The 11,119-nt window shown below is 39.9% G+C and overlaps 1 protein-coding gene across 4 annotated transcripts in view; it reads right to left on the reverse strand.

Moving 5' to 3' along the window:
• klf12b (Kruppel like factor 12b) overlaps positions 1–10,803 on the reverse strand; it is a 44,521-nt gene extending 33,718 nt beyond the window's left edge. The window contains exon 1 of one of the 4 annotated variants that reach the window (XM_057335633.1): positions 10,678–10,803. The gene's annotated coding sequence lies outside the window, so the exon portion shown is untranslated. The other 3 variants (XM_057335632.1, XM_057335634.1, XM_057335635.1) reach the window with 3 other exon arrangements.
• Between the last annotated feature and the right edge of the window lie 316 nt (positions 10,804–11,119).

The raw sequence follows: 11,119 nt of genomic DNA on the forward strand, positions 1-11,119 counted from the left end.
GAGAGATGCTCCCTGCTGAGCTCTTGTAAATAGATTACCTTGCTTTTTGATCTGCAAAAAATACTTGGGAAACCCTTATTGAATGCGAACGTGTGTGACTGCACCACTAGTGCCGCCAAATGGAATTGCAAAATAAATCAATATCCTTACTACACCACACTATTTTGCTATGCTTCTGAAGACCTTGTTGACAAAAATCTTGCCACCACAAGGGCCAGAAATCATAATTCCATGCAGAGCATTCACATGACACAGTGGGAATATGGCTTCTGCTGGCCTCTGTCACACAGAGCTCAGATCAAGAGCACTTCCCTCTTTGGAGCCCCTATAAACAGCAAATATAAGTTATGAGTTGAATATGAGAAGTCCGCGTTCTATCTGTCCGCGTATTATCTGTACATGTATTGTTTGATACAGGGTATGTGCCATCCTAAAAAGGAGGGCTTCTCAACCCAGTTTAGTTCCTCTCAAGGTTTCGTCCTTGTGTTATCTAAACACAAGGGCGTAGAGAGGATCTCGAAAGTGGGACATAAAACTTCTCATAAAACTTATCAGATTGAATACATATGACTAAGTATCAAAGTTTGACAATCTGATACAACTGCTGTATTATTGTCTGCTCACATGCCAACAGATTGTATCAATAGAAGACTTAAGTTGACTGAGTTAAAACTCAAGAGAAGGAATACGCTTTCATCCTTACATGAACTGAACTGCCAGTGAACCTTAAAGGGATAGTTCACCCAAAAATAAAAATTCTGTCATCATTTACTCACCCTCGGGTTGTTTCAAACCTATATCAATATCTTTGTTCTGTTAAACACAAAGAAAGATATTTGTAAGAATGTTAGCAATTTTCAGTTCTGTGACATCATCCCCTAATATATTGTACAAGTATATTTTGTTGTTGTTCTGTTGAACACAAAGTGAGATATTTTGAAGAATTTAGGAACACAAACAGTTCTGGGGCACCTTTGACTACCCTTTAATTTTTCCTACTATGGCAGTGATGTCACTGAATTTTAAATGGCTAACATTCTTCCAAATATCTTTCTCTGTGTTCAGTGTTCATCAGAACAAAGTAATTTATACAGGTATGTAATTACACGAGGGTGAGTAAATGATGATGGATTTTTCATTTTTGCGTGAACTATCACTTTAAAGGAGCATTGTCTAAACATACAGTACATAATACAAAGACGATCACATGCAAGCACACATTTCTGCCCAGCAGATATTAAGGAGTGTAAACCCAACACTGCCCATACTTCGGTGTGGACTCTTTTTTGTTAATCTTTTCTGGCACACCGTGAATGATTTCAGACTTTCCATTTCATAAGGCGCATTTTCCTTGGCAGTCGAGTCTGCCTAAAGACTTTGGCCGCTTTTTTGGACATTTTTGTATTTGAGCCTCAGAGAAATGCGCTCTTTTGGTACCAGCTGAGTTTGTGGATAAGTCACGTGAGCACGCGTTCTCTTCCCCGTGTACTCATACGGCAGCGCCTCACCTCAGGGAGCCCACTTTGCCATTTTCCTCTGGCTAAAAACAGCCACACAACAATGTCTGTCATTCACTCAGGCCTCCGACCAAGCAGATTTTCTGTCTTATAGCGCTCTCGATTTCTCTGAGTGTGACAAATGTACTCTCTCGCTGAGAGATGAACAGGGGAAGTGCCAAAGACATGACCAAAACTGAGATCGTAAGGGAGCGTTTCAGAATAAAGTCTTCTGAAATGACTGAAACGTTTTAGGGCAAAGTCAATTCAAACACAGAATCTAATCCAGTTCACCTAAAAAGGGAAAAACATGCAAATCAAGCCCTAAAGCCCATCAGCTTTTCACTCTTTCCACAGAGAGTGAATGCTGGGGCACGTCCAAGATGGCAGCTGCAAAAAGATTCTAAACTGTACACCAATTTTACCCGATTGCCCCCTTCTGCAGGCCTCACGCACCTGATAGGAAGTGAGAGGGCTTTAATGGGGCGCTGAAGCTTTAGTAAACATAAGGCCAACTTTCCAAAACAGACTGATGGAAGCACCTAGTCCAGCAGATTGCCCTTGGGCTCTGGCTATTTCTGCACAGGGAGATCCTGTGTCAGTGATTCAATGAGGATGAGACAACTAAGTTAGACACAGTTAAAACTTGATACCGCATAAATGTTATTTATTCATTACTCATGAATGGTAAAGTATTTATTGATACCAAAATGCATATTTGTCATTACTCCCTTTAGAATTTAGAAAACAGGATTTAGAAGAAATGGTAGAAATATGCCTGGGAATAAACATTTTATACAAAACAACAAGTATTGTCAAGTCATGTCTCGAATAGATGATATTACGAGGTAAACTATCTTCCAGGTTTATATACCGATTGGTCAATTCTATTGAGGTGAAAGGTCAAAAGTTGCACAAGTGTCACTACAGGCACAGAGTCCACTCACTGTTTAGTTTTAAGGTAAAAAAAACATGCCAAATGGACATTCAGCGGAACCCATGCTACAGGATGGATTACTAAGAAAATACTAAGCAATAACGCAAATGTATTAAGAAAATACGCATCACCTACTCAGTTGAGAAATAACTGCATCCTTTTCCTGGTCCAAATCAGCATGATTGAAATCTCTTCTGTCAAATTTCAAACAGAACAAAATGGTCTTAGTTTAGCAAAATACATCCAAAACAGAGCTTAACTATTTCGTTTGAAGTTCCGGGACGTAGAGCACCTTTTAACAAAGCAAAGGGACTTTTACAGCCAATGCAAGAGCATTGTGGGTTTTCTCATTCACATGGTTTTGTAGCTTCTCGTAAAACTGCCTGGCTTCCTGAGCTTTGGTTCCTCTGTCAAATCTGTCTCTGACCTCTGACTAACTTCCACAATATCACACACGTTACATTTTATACGTATATACGGCTCTGAAATGACTACTGAGCTCAGCAAAGTGTCAAACTATTTTCACTATAATAACTATTTGCACATTGGGTTGAGCTAAGCAATAGTTTTCTTTTCATAAAATAGTCTCAATTTCGCTTCCGAAAAACAACAATGTGAATATAGTAAATATTATTATTATATTATTTTAGTTTGGTTTGTAAAGATTCTAAATGAAAGATGTATTTAATTATACAGGCCTATGTGATGAATATGTCCATTTCAGTTTATTTAATCACACGTTATTTAAAAAATGTTGTCTCTAAATGTTAAATTATATTTAACAGTAAAAGGTATTTATTTCTGTTAAATACCAAATATTGCCAGATCTTCAAAATTCAATTTAATCTTTAATGCATCGCCTGTCCTATAATAAATCTTTTTTTATGCTGTATATAGACTTAAAATCTTAAAATGGTGAGCTGCACAAAAGGTGTGACCCCAGTGACTGTTAGCACCACTCCCCCCTCCCCCTTCTGTCGAAGAGCAGTGCTCTCAGTGGTCCGTGCTTTAAAATAGACCTGACACAAAAACCTCAATTGCTCCGAGAGGTATGGCATGGGTGAATTGGTCACCGCAGAGGGATTTCGCCCGAGAGCAGACATTAATACTGATGATCTGGTCTTGGATCAATAAGGAATGTGCATTTGCTGATATGCTCGCTCTGTTCTGTGTTTTCTCCCTCTAAGCCCTCGGTGCTCACAGGAACTGGAAATCCAACCTCATTTCCAATTCAGAAAACATAACTAATGAACTGCCTGTGACCAGCAATGCCTCACAGCTCTCTCTCTCTCTCTCTCTCTCTCTCTCTCTCTCTGTGTGTGCTTGAAGTATTGTCTACGCTACAGTATTGTGCGCTGTAACAAAAAGATTCATTACTATACGCAACACAGTCAAATCACAGACCTAAAAACCTCCATCACAAAGTGTTTTTCTTGTGATTGGTTATTGTGACTAATGAGCAGGTCTGTAATGTCACATTCAATCACATGTCATTAATCCACTTTTAATGAACCCAGCCCATTGTAATTAGTCTTGTCAGAAACAAGTGATCAATGCTTTGACAATCTTGAATGTCACTAATGTCAATGTTGTTAAACACCCCTTCAGTGTCTCTAAGGGCACATAGCAAAACTCTGACCAGTACAATTAAAAACTCCACCTTTATAAAACAGCCAGGTATTCGGGCAGGGTAAACCAACAATTAATTCCCTGCCTGAGCATTCCCTAATGCGTGAATTTAAAAACCGCTGCTCTTCCAATTAGTAATGCACATCCTGTTTGTCATCCAATGACAATAAAGTGACTGACAGTTAAGAAGAATGCCCTGCCTCTTAAAGACTACGACTGCTAAGGAGACTCTCACAGCTGTCCTCAACATTTAAGTAAATCCATTTGAAGGTGTCCAAAACTAACATTTAAGGGCCATCTGTGTTAATACCGGCTGTGAACTGCAGGGTAGCCCTGTTTGCTGGAAAGGTAAATGTCACGTCCAAAGAAAACACAGATGCACAAACAACACAATACCGTTTCTCACTCAAACTGTGCACTGTCGGATGTTTTGGACACATGATTCACTAAATACTAAGCTGTGTTCACACCAAACGCGATGCATTTGCATTCCTCGCTCTCTATTACTCACGGGAATAGTTCTTAATTTTGCGCGAGTGACGTGAAAAACATTGTGTGACGGGGAGTGTCTTTACGCTTTCGAACGTGTCAAACAGTAAATGTCACTGTATAGATTACTCAGAACAATCGGATAGCATTTTCTTTTGAGAATGCTGTTATGCATTTCAGGTCGAATGAAAATGTGAATGATAGCTATTCAATGATACAAAACTGCTGTCATTTAATATCGAGTTTGAGCGTTTCGTTCATAACATGTCGCTTTGTTGCATGTACGTCACCTGGACACAAGAGCAGTCATGGGATGTATAGCAGTGAAGATTGTACAGTATAGCGAGTCTGAAGTGTGTTTGTGGAGGTGTGTTGTAGGAGGGGTGGGGGTATGTGGGTGGAGGTGGTGGAGTGTATTATCATCAGTACAATAACCCACTCCTCCTGTCTCGGGAGGGCCAGCTGCATCCTCCAGCTTTAATGGTGGATAGATTCTTTAAGATACCTCCCCACAGCCTTTCAATGCTTTGTACACTGACCCCCTCCCCCCCGCACACACACACACGCACACATATACAAACACACACACAAACTTGTCTTCAAGATATATACAATCAGGTGTTCTCACATCACGTGTAAAAAAACGCTCCCTTGCTTGCTTTTTTGGAAAATAAAATCTGAATTCATTCCTAAAGGATTGTTGATACAGGCATCTGTATTAAAGGGATAATTCACTCAAAAATCCTGTCATCATTTACTCACCCTCAAGTTGTTCCAAGCCTGTATACATTTCGTTGTTCTGCTGAACACAAAAAAATTTGGAAGAATGTTTGTCACCAAACAGTTCTGGGGCACTATTGACTACTACAGTAGGAAAATCTCTGCTATGGTAGTCAATGGTGCCCCAGAACTGTTTAGGTTCAAACATTCTATAAAATATCTTATTTTGTGTTGTACATAACAACAAAATGTATGCGGGTTTGGAACAATTTGAGGGTGAGTAAATGATCACGAATTTTTATTTTTAACACGTATATCAATTTTCTCATGCGTTACTGGATGTAGATGGATAGCTGTGGTTTATTCTCAATAAAGCCCTCTTCACCAAACACATTTTTATTATGTACACGCCAAGGAATATATCCTATCAGAAAAAATGGTATTTACTGATTTTTGTTAACAGAATAAAATGTATACTGTTTTTTGTGTAAAGAAGACTGCACCAGTTCCACGTCTTTCATAGCATTGCGTGCTCTATTCGTGTAATCAAATAATTTAAACTGAAATCAATATTTCATGCCCATTTATTAATTTATTTGGTAAGCAGACATTTATTAAGCAGGATGACGTACAGCCAGACAGTAATTTTTGCAAAATAACCCCATTAAGATGAGACCCCTTCGGCGTCCTGATCCCTGATGATTTATTTTTCAATAATCACCCGATGACAGCATTATCCTTGAAAAACAAACCAAGATGTACAATTTAGAAACATACAGGCTAACCACTTCCTGCGGACCCACCTACTGTACAAAGCCTCTGATTGAGCAATGCCATTAATGTCAACCAAGAACACTATCACAACACATGAAGTGAGGGACACATAATCTCACACGCTCTGTTTTTCTCTGCAAATCTATAACCGCCTGTCTTGCCACATTCAGTAAAACAACAACTACAGACCAAAATTTAAACATTAAGTAATACAGGAAGTCCATGTGATGGTATTTTTAAACTGAAATATGACCCATTCCAGCACCCATAACTCTGCTTAATAGAATAAACAGCTGGGTTTATATTCACGCTTCACATGCATTGGCATTGTGCTTTGAGTTTACTTTTCCACGTTTTTCGATAATATCGAGCATTTGCTGCTAGGTACGAGTCTCAGCGAGCCGATGGAGGGATATATGACATGGACCGGGGCAGTCTCTCAAAGCTGAGCCATGCACGCTGTGCTAAACCTTGGCTCATAATTGACTCCACATGTTGTTTGCATAATTCCCCAAACATCCCCCCCCCAAAGCAACTCCACCCCTCAGCTGAAGACCTAGAAGTGGTAACAAAGTTCACGCATATCTCAACATCCTTCAAATCACCCGCCTATCTGTAAAAAGTAACATCACGATATGACACGAGGAAACTTGAATCTAATTCAGCCAATATCACAGACGCGTCTCGAGCAATTTCTCTAAGCAAGGGGGGCGATCAGGGATTGGCCAGCTGATGTTTGGGTTTCAGATCCAATACACAAACCACGCAGGAGAAGAGTGGGTGAACGATGCGACTGTTGGTACGAGGGTACGCCTATGTGGGTGTGAGGTTCTTTCTCTCCCTGTTTGTTTCAACATTTCGCTATAGCTGACAAAATGTTCTGCTGCGTGTCCTCTGGTGTGTTCAACCCTTGACCCTCGTGTCCAGCGCTGGTTTGTTTACTGAAGCTGTGTGCGTTGAGGGGGAGGGATGTTGAACGCTGACACAGGACGCAAGATCTACATCTGCTTCAAGTACAGCTGAACACAAATGATTTATGACAACTGTCACGATCCTTCACCAATAACTCTGTATACTATGTTCTGTAAATCTGTCATGTTCAGCGTTTCAAATCTTCTTCATCACTGTATATGGGATCTGAAATATGTTGTTTTAAAAAGACAGATTTTTTTCTTTTGTTTTGTAATTAGAACGGAATAGCTCTGCTTGATGATAAGAGAAACAGAGCCGACTAGACATGCGCCTTAAAGTGTCTATGTGCTGTTCTCTGCCTGTCGTCATGACAACACCATTGGTGCACCTAGCTACCCTTAACCTGACATGACTTTTAAAAACTTGATGAAGAAAAACAATTAGTCTATAATATAGTTCCTTAAGGCATAATGATACAACCAGGATTTCTTCTACATTGTATTTTTTTTACCAGTAACCTTCCCAATTTCAATACATTTCATCTAAAGAATTAGGGCTGTTCAATGATTCATCGTGATTAATCCCATCCAGAATAAAAATTGTGTTTACATAATATGTCTGTGCACTATGCATATTTATTTTGTTTTTATAAATACATACACATACATGTATATATATATTTAGGAAATTTTGCATGTACAGTATATATAACTTAAACTATATACAAACATTTACTCATTTTTTACATTTTTCTTAAATATATACATGTGTATGTGTATGTGTTTATAAATACAAAATTAATATGCACTGCACAGTGCACAGACATATATTATGTAAACACAAACTTCTATTCTGTATGCGATTAATCACAATTAATCGTGGAACAGCCCTATAAAGAATACAAAATCTGTACATTGTATATATAACACTTATATATTATTCTTTGTAGTTACTAGATGGTGGAATCATGATCCTTCTCTTATTACCAAAGAATCATGACAACTTTCTGAATTGGCAAACATTTCTGAGTCATTATTCTACACCCATGAAACTCACTCACATTCATGAAAACACCATTGTTGTAAATATACTGTATATATTACCATAAATAATGACGATTTTCCCCACTATTTCCTATTTCTGCTGTAATCTATGACAATCAAAAGCACACACCTTGGTCCATCACAGCAATGAGGGCTATCATTAGATCGACTCGCTGTTGAACAGGATCAGTGACAGACCAAACATTAACTCAACACATTCACATTGAACATACTAGGCCAACTCTACAGTGGTTCATCACTAAAATGTGATAAATGGCAACGCTAAACATTAAGAAACAGAGGCAATCATGATTCCCCTTGGTTCAAGCCCTGGACAGATGGGGCCAGTTTGGGATTCAATCCCAGTACCGCTGCCTGGCCTGGAGCTTTCGAAGGTTTCCTAGATAATCCCTTAAAGCGTCCAGTGTAAAGCAAGTTCCATCAATAATTCACTATCCGCCCACCTGTGTGAAGCTCCTCCAAGCAGAAGTGCGCTAACCTTTAATTCCTGATGCACATGGCTAGCAGAGTCCGATCGAGAGAGCGTTTTAATAGAATCCTCCAGCGCAGTGGAAAGTAATGCTGATAAGAAGATATGCTGTCCCTGTGACTATTGGGTCCCATTATTGAGCCCTCTATTTGGCTGCTCTATCTCAGAGCCACGGATAAAATCCTCCAATACTCCTCTGATAGAAGCAATCAAATACCCTGCAAAGTCAATAAATCGAATTAAAGTTTGATTTTATCAGTTTGAGCCCAACACGCTTTGAACATGTATAGTTCATATGAAAGTGAGGTTTCAAAGGCTAACCGAAAAAATGGAGAGTACATTTAATTTTATATTACTAAGCTTATTAATAAATCCATCTGATTTAAAGAGATTTTACATTTTCTTGCGAGTGCCGCTTGTGCAGAACTCGCCACAATTTTAAGGAGTTCTGGGTTGTTGCCAAGGCTTAGGCTGCAGTTGCCAAGGATGTTCTAAATGGTTTGTGAGGCATTGCTGTGGGGTTGCTAAGGTGTTCTAGGTGGTTCATGGGGAAATGCAAAGTGGTTACAAGGATCTTCTGATGTGGTTATTGCCCCCAAAATGATACATGGCCTCTCATTTGAAAGTCGCTTTGGATAAAAGCATCTAGTAATCTATGAAATCCACTAGATATTGATTTATAAAGATTCTGAAATTGTCAATAAGCTGCCCAAATGTGATACAGATATGTGTTACATTTTTTGGTTTTAAAACAAATCCCAAATGCTGAGTATGAGGAATACTAGAGATGTCTGACATACTTATTATCAAATAGTTCAAATGACCAATAGTATCAGCAGCAATGATGATTTGCTTGGTGGTTCTGAACAATACACACACATCAGCTGTGTCCTGTAGCAAAGGTCTCCTGTGTCGCAGTAAGTGTGAGCATTAAATAAGCTCATCTATGGCCGAATAGCCCTGAGCAGCAGTGGCTGCAGCCTCACAGTTTAAAGATGTGACCAACATTAGCACTGGTTAAAGTCACAGATCAGCACACACACACACAAGGATTATCTCCACCCGATACCAAAAAACCCAATTACACACACACCCCCACATTCGCACAAATGCACATCGACCTCCACACCGCTTGTCTGATTGCAACCAGGTCTGTCGTAATTGAAAAGAACAGCCACTGGCCAGCCCACAGCCACATCACAACAGCCCTGGAGCCCGTCACTGACAGCCATCAATACCAATGTCTGTTCCTTGAGGAGCAGATGACATCCACGACACCACCCATGCAACACCCCGGCACACACACAACTCCCACCCACTCGCTGTCCTTCCTCCACTTGAGTCTCTGATTCCTACCCCCGTTTGTCACCACGGTAACTCCACTCACCGGGAAGCCTGTCATCGCTTCGGAGATACACGTGCCATCACCAAACAGACGCTGGAGCACGCGCTCTCCCTCTCTTACGCTCATGTATGCGCGCAAGGTTTTAACCTGATCAAACTTTTGGTGAGAGTGGAACAGTGGCCACCCGGAGACCTGGACCTCGCTTCTCACACAAACAGACTTTTCTGACAATACGTCAATATTTAAACTAGAAAGCCACTTTGCTTATTTAAAGAAAACAGGAAAGGATTATATGCCAGAGAGCATATACCAGACACTTTGTGAACCAAAGTGATGTAACTGCACAACTGAACTCAAAACACTTCAGATCACTATACAGCAGTGCTTCATAGATAATGATAAATACAGTCTAAATAACAGACTAAAAGAACAACACAGATAAGTGCACATAAGAAAAATGACATCATGCTTTTTCGAACGTCTTCGGCAACCTGCAGTGTACGGTTGTAATAGAATGCCGGACAGCATCAGACTTGTCATTTGGTGTAACACTACAGTGACAGCTGAACAAGATGCACAAAGCAGACCCAAACAAGCAATAAAAATCATTCAAACTAAACAACAGCAAGAGAAAATAAAGAGAATAATGTATAGACAGACCTGACCAGAAGCTGCAGAGCGACAGAAACTGTCTTCCTTATACAGTCCTCTCTGTCTCTCTCTCTCTCTCTCTCTCTGTGTGTGTGACTCCCTCCCCTCTCTGCTCCTCTCAGCTGCTCAGGGCAGTTCTCAGGAAATGAATGGGAGCTCACAGAGAACTGTTGTACTTGCAAATGACTTACCACGGTCACATGATCCGCTAAATGTAGGGTGGGCCGGTGGGTGGAGGCTTCGTAAGCAAGAGAAGACAATATACTCTAAGCTTTAACAGCATGCATCGAATTACACGGGGCCCCTTGTGGGAGGTTTCCGACATGTCTCTGAGCCCAGGCAGCGGAGAAACGGTACCTCACCATTTAAAGGGGAAGAGAGAGAGAGAGAGAGAGAGAAAGAGAGAGAGAGAGAGACAGAGAAGAGAGACAGGTAAAGAAAGCCTAAATGAGAGCGCATAGTGTCTTACTCTATATAAACCTTGTTAGAATTGGACAATAAAAAGAAAAGGTAAGGGGGAAAATGTTGAAAATAAATAAATGTTAAATTGGTCAAAAATCTGAAAAAGTAAAAGACATACTGTACATACTGTAGGTAAACATAATTGAAAAAAAAATTATAATGTATAATATG

Source organism: Triplophysa rosa, linkage group LG6, assembly GCF_024868665.1.
Source record: "Triplophysa rosa linkage group LG6, Trosa_1v2, whole genome shotgun sequence".
NCBI classification, from domain to species: domain Eukaryota; kingdom Metazoa; phylum Chordata; class Actinopteri; order Cypriniformes; family Nemacheilidae; genus Triplophysa; species Triplophysa rosa.